Genomic DNA, 13,619 nt, shown 5'->3' with positions numbered 1-13,619 from the left:
TCTATCTATCTATCTATCTATCTATCTATCTATCTATCTATCTATCTATCTATCTATCTATCTATCTATCTATCTATCTATCTCTAAAACTCTGATCTTGTGCTCTTCCGGTTTGCGGCGTTTTTCTATTTCCGCAAAAACGTTACATGATAACGCTATGATTTTTCACCAGGTTACTCGCCATTCTCCTGTGCTGCGAGTGCAACACGTTTTGTTCCAATCGGTGGTATATTGTAAAAGTTATCACGGTTTAAAAATATTTTAAAACGAGTGTGCGCAGATTCCTTCAGTCAGCGCCACGCAGATTGGTTTCTTCTCCTGTCAGTCAATGCCATGGTCGGGATGGCAACACCCCTTTCTGCCCCACAAGTGGCGGCCTGTTCTGCCTCACTCACGAACTCCTCTCTCCCCTCCTCACAGTAACTTGTCTATCATCTCCCCCACCACTGGCAGCGGGCGGGGGAGGCCCAGTGAAGGCCCTGGACCTGTCTCTCTCTCCCTCATCACTCACCCCTCTCCCCCGCCCACCCTCTGCGGCAATGGCGGTCCCGTCTACCCGTCCCCCCCAGGTCCGTCTCCTCCGCCGCTGCGGTTGCGGTAACTCACCCTCACGGCCTTCTCGGAGATCTTCTCCACTAGCTCATCAAATCTCGTTGTGCCCACCATGACAAACACCGATTCCACTCCCGGCAGCCCAGCGGCAGCAGAGAGCAGGCAGGCGGTAGGTGGGCGGGCTGGGCGGGGTAGGGCCGAGCGTCAGCTGAGCCGGAGAGGGCAGAGGGAGGGAGGGAGAGTCGGGTTGCAGGGTGTCCGAGCAGTTTGCCTGGAGTTTTAGTAACTCACACACACACACACAATGCAAACTCATCCAATCATCAAGTCAACGGGATCTAAACCACAGCTAACAATGAATGACCTGTGTAGGAAGGAACAGCAGATGCTGCTTTTTATGGATGGAGGGAGGGAAGGAGTGAATGAGGGAAGGGGAAAGGAGCGATAGGGAGAGGTGAGGGAGGGATGGGGGAGGGGAGGAGGAGAGGAGGAAGATCCTGGGGGTTGTTGAATGGGATAGTGGAGGATGGAGTTAAAGGGAAAGGGTTTCTTAAATGTGTGAGCGTAGAGACTGAGGGGTGTAAAATGAGGGTAGAAGAAATAGGTAGCAAGGTGAAAAGTAAAAGTGGCAGGCAGACAAACCCAGGGCAAAAATCAAAAAGGGCCACTTTTCAACATAATTGTATAAGGGGTAAGAGTGTTGTAAAAACAAGCCTGAAGGCTTTGTGTCTCAATGCAAGGAGCATTCGTAATAAGGTGGATGAGTTGAATGTGCAGATAGCTATTAATGACTATGATATAGTTGGGATCACGGAGACATGGCTCCAGGGTGACCAAGGCTGGGAGCTGAACATCCAGGGATATTCAATATTCAGGAGGGATAGACAGAAAGGAAAAGGAGGTGGGGTAGCGTTACTGATTAGAGAGGGGATTAATGCAATGGAAAGGAAGGACATTAGTTTGGAGGATGTGGAATCGGTATGGGTAGAGCTGCGAAACACTAAGGGGCAGAAAATGCTGGTGGGTGTTGTGTACCTAATAGTAGTAGTGAAGTTGGAGATGGTATCAAACAGGAAATTAGAAATGCGTGCGACAAAGGCAAAACAGTTATAATGGGTGACTTCAATCTACATATAGATTGGGTGAATCAAATTGGCAGGGGTGCTGAGGAAGAGGATTTCTTGGAATGTATGCGGGATAGTTATCTAAATCAACATGTAGAGGAACCAACGAGAGAGCAGGCTATTTTAGCCTGGGTATTGAGTAATGAGGAAGGGTTAGTTAGCAATCTTGTTGTACGTGCCCCCTTGGGCAAGAGTGACCATAATATGGTTGAGTTCTTCATTAGGATGGAGAGTGACATTGTTAATTCAGAAACAATGGTTCTGAACTTAAAGAAAGGTAACTTTGAGGGTATGAAATGTGAATTGGCCAAGATTGACTGGCAATTAATTCTAAAAGGGTTGACGGTGGATATGCAATGGGAGACATTTAAAGGCTGCATGGATGAACTACAAAAATTGTTCATACCAGTTTGGCAAAAGAATAAATCAGGGAAGGTAGTACATCCGTGGATAACAAGGGAAATCAGGGATAGTGTCAAAGCGAAGGATGATGCGTACAAATTAGCCAGAAAAATCAGCATACCGGAGGACTGGGAGAAATTCAAAGACCAGCAGAGGAGGACAAAGGGCTTAATTAGGAAAGGGAAAATAGATTATGAAAGTAAACTGGCAGGGAACATAAAAACTGACTGCAAAAGTTTTTATAGATATGTGAAAAGAAAGAGATTAGTTAAAACAAATGTAGGTCCCTTGCAGTCAGAAACAGGTGAGTTGATCATGGGGAACAAGGATATGGCGGACCAATTGAATAACTACTTTGGTTCCGTCTTCACTAAGGAAGACATAAATAATTTGCCGGAAATAGCAGGGGACCGCGGGTCAAAGGAGTTGGAGGAATTGAGTGAAATCCAGGTTAGCCGGGAAGTGTTGTTGGGTAAATTGAATGGATTAAAGGCCGATAAATCCCCAGGGCCAGATAGGCTGCATCCCAGAGTACTTAAGGAAGTAGCTCCAGAAATAGTGGATGCATTAGTAATAATCTTTCAAAACTCTTTAGATTCTGGAGTAGTTCCTGAAGATTGGCGGGTAGCAAACGTAACCCCACTTTTTAAGAAGGGAGGGAGAGAGAAAATGGGGAATTACAGACCAGTTAGTCTAACATCGGTAGTGGGGAAACTGCTAGAGTCAGTTATTAAAGATGGGATAGCAGCACATTTGGAAAGCGGTGAAATCATTGGACAAAGTCAGCATGGATTTACGAAAGGTAAATCATGTCTGACGAATCTTATAGAATTTTTCGAGGATGTAACTAGTAGCGTGGATAGGGGAGAATCAGTGGATGTGGTGTATCTGGACTTCCAGAAGGCTTTTGACAAGGTCCCACATAAGAGATTAGTATGCAAACTTAAAGCACAAGGCATTGGGGGTTCAGTATTGATGTGGATAGAGAACTGGCTGGCAAACACGAAGCAAAGAGTAGGAGTAAACGGGTCCTTTTCACAATGGCAGGCAGTGACTAGTGGGGGTACCGCAAGGCTCAGTGCTGGGACCCCAGCTATTTACAATATATATTAATGATCTGGATGAGGGAATTGAAGGCAATATCTCCAAGTTTGCAGATGACACTAAGCTGGGGGGCAGTGTTAGCTGTGAGGAGGATGCTAGGAGACTGCAAGGTGACTTGGATAGGCTGGGTGAGTGGGCAAATGTTTGGCAGATGCAGTATAATGTGGATAAATGTGAGGTTATCCATTTTGTTGGCAAAAACGGGAAAGCAGACTATTATCTAAATGGTGGCCGATTGGGAAAGGGGGAGATGCAGCGAGACCTGGGTGTCATGGTACACCAGTCATTGAAGGTAGGCATGCAGGTGCAGCAGGCAGTAAAGAAAGCGAATGGTATGTTAGCTTTCATTGCAAAAGGATTTGAGTATAGGAGCAGGGAGGTTCTACTGCAGTTGTACAGGGTCTAGGTGAGACCACACCTGGAGTATTGCGTACAGTTTTGGTCTCCCAATCTGAGGAAGGACATTATTGCCATAAAGGGAGTGCAGAGACGGTTCACCAGACTGATTCCTGGGATGGCAGGACTGTCTTATGAAGAAAGACTGGATAGACTTGGTTTATACTCTCTAGAATTTAGGAGATTGAGAGGGGATCTTATAAAAACTTACAAAATTCTTAAAGGGTTGGACAGACTAGATGCAGGAAGATTGTTCCCGATGTTAGGGAAGTCCAGGAAAAGGGGTCACAGCTTAAGGATAAGGGGGAAATCCTTTAAAACCGAGATGAGAAGAACTTTTTTCACACAGAGAGTGGTGAATCTCTGGAACTCTCTGCCACAGAGGGTAGTTGAGGCCAGTTCATTGGCTATATTTAAGAGGGAGTTAGATGTGGCCCTTGTGGCTAAAGTAATCAGGGGGTAGGGAGAGAAGGCAGGTACAGGATACTGAGTTGGATGATCAGCCATGATCATATTGAATGGCGGTGCAGGCTCGAAGGGCCGAATGGCCTACTCATGCACCTAATTTCTATGTTTCTATGTTTCTATGTAAGGAGGGAGCATAGGGGGATTGAGGGAGAGGAAGGGGTAGGGAGGGAGAGGGGGGAATTGGGGGAGGTGTGGAGAATGGGGGAGGAGGAGGAATAGATGGAGAGGAAGGGAGTGGGGAATAGAGGGAGAGGAGGGCAGTGCGGGAGGTCAGGAGGGATAGTGGGGGGATAGAGGGATAGGAGGGGGTAGGGAGGAGAGAGGGGTTTTGGAGGAAGGGAGGGTGTGACTGAGGGTACAAGATAGGAGAGGGAGGGAGAGTTGAGGGAGGGATTGGGGAGGGGAGGAGGAGAGGAGAAATAAGAGGGAGATTGAAGAGAAGGGGGATGGTGTGCTGGGGGATGAGGGGAAATGAGCCGTGCTTGCGCAGTTGGTGGCAATGAGTGAGTGGTGCATTATTGCATTCGGCGGATGGCTTGCATTGGGGGAACGGGTGCAATATTGCATTGGGGAACGGGTTGCCTTGGGGGACTAGGCCTCTCGTGTGACAGGGACCCAACAGGTCCCACGTAGTCTAGTGGTTTCTAACAATAATCAAATAGGAATAAAAACAACTTCTATACATTAGCTCGTTCAATGTCATACATTAATAAAGCTGGAATTACTTTAACCTATTATTATTTGTAGCAAATAAAGCTACGGTTATTATGATTTATCCGTTACAGTTTAACCTCTGTGATCTTTTGCAAGGCAAGTTGCTGGAATCCTGAGATGGAAACAGAAAAGTACACTTTACTGAACTAAAGGAACTGAATGAGGAAGGAAAGCAATTATTTCCTTAAACTCAATGAGAATTTAATTTTAAAATGTGCATTTGTGTTTCCAATTTGCTTGGAAGCATTACCCCTCTAATTGTCTGTAATTTTCTCCACTCTATGTGATTCTCCAAGATCTTTGGCACTTTCAGCATTTTACTTAGTCCTAAATCTAATTGCTCCATAATTAATGGTTATACCTCCCTATGTCCAGGCATAGATAAATCAAATTATATTCCCAATTTGCTTACTTCTCTGATCAAACTTTTGTTCATCTTTCCTCATATCATAGTGTGAAATTTTATAGGATAGCATTCATGTGGTACATCCTGAGACTTTGTTGGAGATGGCACATAGGAAGTTTAACAGAATCCTGCCTGGATTAGAGGGTGTTAGCCATAAGGAGAGGTTGGACATGCTTGGATTGTTTTCTCTGAAACACCTGAAGTTGAGGAAAGACCTAATATAAGTATATAAAAGCATGAGAAGCATAGATAGGTTTATATTTCCCAGTGTGGAAATGTCAAAGACTAGAGAGCATAGTTTTAACGTTAGAGGAGCAAAGTTTAAAGGTGATGTGCAAATAAATATTTGTACACAGAGAGTGGTGAATGCCAGGAACACTCAGCCAGGGATAGTAGTGGAAGCAGATATGATAATGGCATTTAAGAAGCTTTTAGATAGGCACATGAAGATTAGTTTAACTTGGCATCATGTTCAGAGCTCAATTGTGGTTCAAAGGTCTTGTTCCTATATTGTACTGTTCTATGTTCAAAGGTATTTATACATGTTCAATTTTCATTGTAGTTGTTGGAGAATATATGTTTGAATAGTGACTTCCAATTGTTGGCAAGACTATGAAAATTAGATTAGAAAAATAGAGAAAGCAAAAATCTCCAGACACAATTAAAATCTTAGTGTTAAAGACTCCATGCTTGTAAAATATTGAATTGAAAATAATCATGTCACAAAAAGACTACTTTAATCTTGAAAAGTGTCTTAACTTTCAGCAGTGAGTTTGCCTCTTACCTATAGTAAATGTTTGGGAGCTTCACTTATCCATGTACCCATCCAAATATTTCTTAAACATTGTGATAGTACCTGCCTCAACTATCTCCTCCAGCATCTTGTTCCATACACCTACCACCCGATGTGTGAAAAGGTTAACCCTCTGGTTCCTATTCAATCATTCCCCCCTTACCTTAAACCTATGTCCTTTGGTTCTCGATTCCTCTACTCTGGGCAAGAGACATCTACCTGATCTATTCCTCTCATGATTTTGTACATCTCTATAAGATCACCCCTCATCCTCCTGCACTCCAAGAAATAAAGTCCTAGCCTGCTCAACCTTTCCCTTTAGCTCAGGCCCTCGAGTCCTGGCAACACTGACATAAATCATCTCTGCACATTTTCTACCTTGTCAACATCTTTCCAATACCTGATGCCATGAACTGAACACAATGCGACCTCACCAATGTCTTACATAACTGCAACATTACCTCCCATCTTTTATGCCCGGTCCCTCAGGTCAGCTGGTCAGCTGCTCCTGCAGGTACCGAGGTCTAATCGGAAGCTCAGAGGAGATAGAGCCTTCTCTGTTGCTGCTCCAGCACACTGGAACACCCTGCTGTTGCACATCAGACAGGCCCCCTCACTGTCCATCTTCAAATCCAGTGTTAAAACACATTTGTACTCCTTGGCTTTTGACCATGCCTGAGACTTTGCTTCTGTTTTTATTGTTTTTAATGTTTCTTTATTTTACATATCTTTTCCTACTATTTCTTTTGATAGTTGTTATTGGTATTAACTTTTTTTGTCAATGATTAGTGATGTACAGCACTTTGTTGCAACTATGATTGTTTTTAAAGTGCTCTATAAATAAAATTATTATTATTATTATTATTATTATTATTATTATTATTATTATTATTATACTCAATACTCAGACCTGCCCAACTGATCATGATCCTGCTGCAATTTTTGACAACCACCTTCATTAACTACAATACCACCCACTTTTGTGCCGTTTGGAAACTTGCTAACTATACCAGGTACGTTCTCATCCATATTTAACCTGCAAAAGCAGGCTAGGATTTACACTGTAAATGGTAGGGCTTAAGGAGTGTTGTAGAATGGAGAGACTTAGAGGTGCTGGTATAAAGTTCTATGAAAGTGGCGACTAGGGTGGTTAAGAAGACGTTTGGCATGCATGCCATCATCGGTCAGGATATTGAGTACAGGTGCTGGTAGGTTATGTTACAGTTGTACAAGATGTTGGTAAAGCTACATTTAGAGTAATGTGTATGGTTCTGGCCATTCTACTATAGGAAGGTTGACAATTTAGATCAAAGCCCTTCATCAGGACTCGAAAGAACATTCCTTTTCACCCACAGATGCTGCTCAACTCAATTATGTTCTCCCAGCAGATTGTTTGTTTGCTCCAGATTCTGGCATCTGCAGTCTCTTGTGTCTGTATGTTGGCCTTTCTTGTAAGAATATATGAACACAAATCTGAAGACATTTTGATCCAATATATGGAGTCCTGGTAAGATTGCATCTAGAATTTTGTGTACAGATCTGATCTCTTTACCTAAGGAAGATGGAGGGACATTATTATTGTGATGTATGCTCAGTTCTTGAATGGTCCATCTATATTGACCCAGCCATTGAACGAGCCATTAAATGAGATAGCTAAAAAGGCAAGAATTAAACATAAAAAATAGCGATAGAACACAATAAAGATAAATACATTACATCGTTGACAGGTTGATGAGCTTGTGGATATATGTTCCTTTGGCAGTCTTTGCATTTGTTAATGAATCATTTAAAATATACTTCTGAAAAAATAGAAATGCATGCTATTATTGAGTTCTGACTATTAGTGACTGTTGCAAAGGACTTTAAATGTCATTACTCAGGTGATAGGATGGTGCACATATGTGGTATATTTTACACATAAATTTATCAATTATATATTTATTCATAGATTCAAACAGTTTACAGCATCTTTTAGGTTAAAATCAATCCTCGTATATGCACATTACTCTTGATCCAAGAGTCGCATCGACATTGCTCTGACTTAATAATTCTGATACTTGCAGTATTATATATTTTTTCATTATATTGTTACAAAATATTTGCACCCTCAAATAAGTTGGAGTTTATGTCTGCGATTTGAGTTTTAATCATGTATGAAGAGATTAAAAATACCATAGAAGTTATACGGTGGATTATTTCAGCTCGGAGCTGTTCATTTAAAAACATAAGTTATCCTGCTGCTTAAATATACCAAGTGAAATTATGATCATTCAGTTTTGCAATTCCTATTGGCTCCCATTGGCATTTTTCCTAACTTGATGTTTCAATGATATATAGAAGCTCCCTACACAATAAAAACATTTAAAAAATACAATGTTGACAAGAAAAGGTTTAGAATTACGCATACACTCAAACGCAATGCACATTTCCAGCAGCCTTCTGTTGGATTGGAGCAGATATTGGCAGCTTGCTAAAAAAAATTATCACATGGACCTGGAGCATAAATTAATTATTACCAAAGAGGAGGTATTGTCAGTTTTAAAATGCATTAAACTGGATAAATCCCCATGGACCTGACCAAGTACATCCTTGTGGGAAGTTTGGGAAAAATTGTGAAGGCCCTTGCAGAGATGTTTCCATCATCTTTAGCCACAGGTGAAGTTCCGGAGGACTGGAGGATGGCTAGCGTTGTACCATTACTTGAGAAGGGCAGCAAGTGCAAGCCAGGGAACTACAGGCCAGTGATCCCAATTCCAGTGGTGGGGAAGTTGTTGGAGGGGCTTCTTCTGGACAGGATCTACCAGTGTTTACTGAGGCACAGACTAATTAAAGACCATATGTAGGGAATGCATTAGGCAATGTTTCAGGTCGGGACTCTTATTCAGATCTGATCTGAAACAACATCTATCCATAACTTCCACATATGCTGACTGACCCACTGAGTTACCCCAGTGCTTTGTGTGTTACTCAATATTCCAGCATCAACAGTTCTTTGTGTATCCATAAATTAATTAGATAATTGAGTTAAATCAACACAAATAAAATACTCGGCATACCATCCTAATGCTGATGAACCTAGATCCTGAATCAATAATGATATTAAGAGGCCATTGCAATGCTCGCATAGATTCTGCTGAGATTCTGCACATAACTCACTTTGAATCTGGGATCTCTGGTAGTTTTCCTCTCTGGTAGTGCCATTTAAACAAATCAAAAATATATATATTTTATTTATTAGATGGCGACGCGTTCAGACGCAGCAGGTTTGCGCTCCCAAGTCCGAGTCAATTCGGAGCAGCCCGGTACCGAACGCGGCTGTGAAAATAAGGTCTTTAATAACCTCAGAACCCCAAGAACCCCTAGAACCCCTAGAAACCCCAGTACCCACAGAAACCACAGTAAGAAACTAACCTCCAGGAAGAGGAAATCCAGGACCCACATCGTAATCCCGATGGGTCGCACATGGAGCCGCACGGAACTGCTCAATATCGGACGTGGCTGCGAGAAACTGGCTTGTGAGTACTACAGCACCCTCACCAAAAGCACGATGGAGCTGGGCAGAACAGCCCCCTGGATCACCACTCCGGAGGGTAGGAGACGGAGCAAGCGCCGGGAGCGAAAGCAGAAACGTGGAAAGCGAGCGGGGGTGCAGGACAGGCTACGAAGGGCTCCACAAAGACCATCGTTCCCAAGCGTCTTTCTCGCGAATGTCCGGTCACTCACCAACAAGCTGGATGAGATAAGGCTCTGGATCAACACCCAGCGATCCCTGAAAGACTGCTGTGTGCTGATCTTCACAGAGACCTGGCTCAGCGCGCTGGTTCCCGATGGGGCTGTGGACCTAACCAACCGGTCACTGCATCGTGCTGATAGAACAAAGGACTCCGGTAAGAGCAAGGGTGGCGGGCTCTGTATCTATATCAACAATGACTGGTGCACCAACCACACTGCAGTAGAGAGCTACTGTTCCCCAGACCTGGAATACCTACTGCTTAAATGTAGGCCGTTTTACCTGCCTCGGGAATTTACTGTGGTTATCATCATGGCCATATACATCCCACCACAGGCTAATGCTAACCTAGCGCTAGCACAGCTGCACTCGGCCATCAGTAAGCAGCAGGATGCTCACCCCGACGGTGCCTTCATTGTTGCAGGGGACTTTAATCAGGTCGACCTACGAGCCGCACTCCGCAAATTCCACCAGCATGTGCAGTGCCCTACCAGGGGCTCAAACACGCTGGATAACGTGTACACCAACATCCAGGACGCTTACAGAGCTCTCCCCTGCCCATTCCTGGGACAATCCTATTGCCTCTCACCGTTTCTACTGCCTACATACAAACCCCTCATCCGCAAGACCAAACCTGCAATAAGGACGGTCAAAATATGGCCCGAGGTCGCCACCATACAACTCCAGGACTACTTTGATCGCACCGACTGGGACCTGTTTGCACAACAGGCAACCAGTGGTACAGAGGTAGACTTGGAGGAGTACACATCCACTGTGCTCTCCTACATCAACTGCTGTGTGGAGATTGTCACAGTGGACAAGCAAATAAAGATGTTCCCAAACCGGAAACCCTGGATGAACAAGGAGGTTCAGAATCTGCTAAGGGCACGCAACCATGCCTTTAAATCCAGGGACACTTCTGCAAACAGTGCGGCCAGGTCGAACCTGAACAAAGGCATAAAAAAGGCCAAAGACATCCACAGGCAAAGGGTGGAAGACCATTTCAATACCGCGGACACCAGAAGCATGTGGCAGGGAGTCAGGGACATCACTGACTACAAGAGCAGCCCCGCCTGGCCCCACGGTGATATCACACCGACCAACGAATTAAACACCTTCTTTGCCCGCTTCAAAACTGGCACACCACCAGGAGTGGAATAACCCCAGCCATGGCGGAGGGACAGGCCTTAACACTGAGCACTCAGGAGGTACAGTGCGCTCTGCGTAGGATCAATCCACGCAAGGCTGCAGGCCCGGATGCAGTCCAGGGAAGGGTACTAAAGGACTGCTATACAGCTGGCGGAGGTATTCACGAGAATCCTTAATCTGTCTCTATCTCTGGCAATGGTTCCCAAGTGCCTGAAAACAGCCACCATAGTGCCGGTGCCGAAAAAGTCTAAAGTCACCAACCTGAACGACTACCGCCCGGTTGCCCTAACTCCAATCCCAATGCTTCGAAAGGCTGGTCCTCTCCCATATCAAATCCAGCATCCCTGCCTCACTGGACTCTCATCAATTTGCATACAGTAGCAATGTTACAAAATTTTGAGATTTAAAAAATCAAGTCTGCAATTTATCCCATCAGATAAAGCATAACAATAAGTTTAATTTGACACCTAATTCACTTTCATATCTCAAGTAATAAAAAAGTTATGGCCATTTTCATACTCGGAAATTAGCATCTTGTTCCCTATTGATTTTCTATGGACATAACAAAAAAGCTGTGATCGTGGACAGTCAAAAGCCCATAACCTTCTTAAAAATTAAGAGAACTGAATGAAATTTTCAGTTATCATAGATTGAACCATTCTGAAACAAATATAAAATAATCTTACTTGGATGACCTGAAATTAAAGCATATAATTAGTTAGTTACCCAATTGTAGCTAATTTCAAACTTCAATTACTAGATCTAAACATCTATCCATTTCTTAATAAATGATTAACATTTTTAAATAGCCCAAGTGTCCAAATAATATTCACAAATAATTCACAATAAAACATGATTTTTAAATCTCATTTACATCAATTTATAGGCCAAATGGAAGGAATTTAGTGTTCATTTGCTGTAAATTAAAGTCAATTTAAATTGGCTTTCTAGTGGGTTCCTGTGAACGCGCTGGTTTAGAACGTTCACATTGCGCTGGATTTGTGCCCTCAAGTGCCCAGAAAAATACTGCGGGATATAAAGAGCCCAAAATGAACTACTCGCTATAGAAAACTTTATATTCAGGGTTATTTACATGCCCCATTTAATGTAAAAATAAGGTACATACCTTTAATTGTTTGCTTTATAAAACCCTGGGGCTGCGAGAGGTTGCGGAGTGAGAGAGTGATATTTAAACTACTATAAATATTATACAAGGCCATAAAAACTAATAATACCTTTTGCGACGGGGTCTTTCAGCGATTTTCCATTAATGATTTACTAGGCTGAACATTTTCGATTGGAACAGCCTAGTAAAAATCGCGTTTTAAACCCGCCCCCACTAAACAGCGCCAAAATCACGCACACGGGGTAGGGCAGATGCTCAGACACGATTCAGGTAGGTTTTATAACATACCTACATACAGGGCAAATAGATCAACAGAGGATGCCATCTCTCTGGCTCTTCACACTGTCCTGACTCCTCATACCCTTGTAATGGACTGTTCGAACTACTTCCCTCTGGCAGACGTTACAAGGCCTTCTACGACCGAACCTCCAGACCCAGAAACAGCTTTATTCCCAGAGCTATAGTGGCTCTGAACCGGCCCTGCTGAGTGCCCCCCACCCCCCCCGGACTGTCTCCCTCGGATGGTCACGTCACACAGCTTATTTATTTATTTTACTTTTATTTAACATCGGTTGGAAGCTGCATACTAAATATCGTTGCACTGATGTGCAATGACAATAAAATATATTATTATTATTGTTATTATTATTATTATTATTATTATTATTATTATTATTATTATTATTAATGTACATTACAGTGATACAAGTAGTGCCATTTTAGGAACAGTATAGACAATAGACAATAGGTGCAGGAGTAGGTCATTCGGCCCTTTGAGCCAGCACTGCCATTTAATGTGATCATGACTGATCATCCCCAATTAGTACCCCGTTCTTGCCTTCTCCCCATATCCCCTGATTCCACCATCTTTAAGAGCCCTATCTACCTCTCTCTTGAAAGCATCCAGAGAACCTGCCTCCACCACCCTCTGAGGCAGAGAATTCCACACACTCACAACTCTCTGTGAGAAAATGTGTTTCCTCGTCTCCGTTCTAAATGGCTTACCCCTTATTCTTAAACTGTGGCCCCTGGTTCTTGACTCCCCCAACATCGGGAACATGTTTCCTGCCTCCAGCATGTCCAAACCCTTAATAATCTTATATGTTTCAATAAGATACCCTCTCCTCCTTCTAAACTCCAGAGTATACAAGCCCAGCCACTCCATTCTCTCAGCATATGACAGTCCCGCCATCCCGGGAATTAACATTGTATACCTACGCTACCCTGCACACAATACTCCAGGTGTGATATCATTAGGGCCGTATACACCTGCAGAAGGACCTCTTTTCTCCTATACTCAACTCCTCGTGTTGTAAAGGCCAACATGCCATTCGCTTTCTTCACTGCCTGCTGTACCTGCATGCTTACTTTCATTGATTGATGAACAAGGACCTTCAGATCCCGTTGTACTTTCCCTTTTCCCACCCACCATTTCCATAGTAATCTGACTTCCTATTTTTGCTACCAAAGTGGATCACCTCACATTTATCCACATTAAACTGCATCTGCCATGCATCTGCCCACTCACCCAACCTGTCCAAGTCACCCTGCATTCTCATAGCACACTGCCACCCAACCGTGTCATGTGCAAATTTGCTAATGTTACTTTGAATCCCTTCATCTAAATCATTGATGTATATTGTAAATAGCTGCGC

Source organism: Leucoraja erinacea, chromosome 5 (genome assembly GCF_028641065.1).
Source record: "Leucoraja erinacea ecotype New England chromosome 5, Leri_hhj_1, whole genome shotgun sequence".
Taxonomy (NCBI): Eukaryota; Metazoa; Chordata; class Chondrichthyes; order Rajiformes; family Rajidae; genus Leucoraja; species Leucoraja erinaceus.
The sequence above is the reverse complement of the archived record's forward strand: the minus strand, read 5'-3'. Positions refer to the sequence as shown.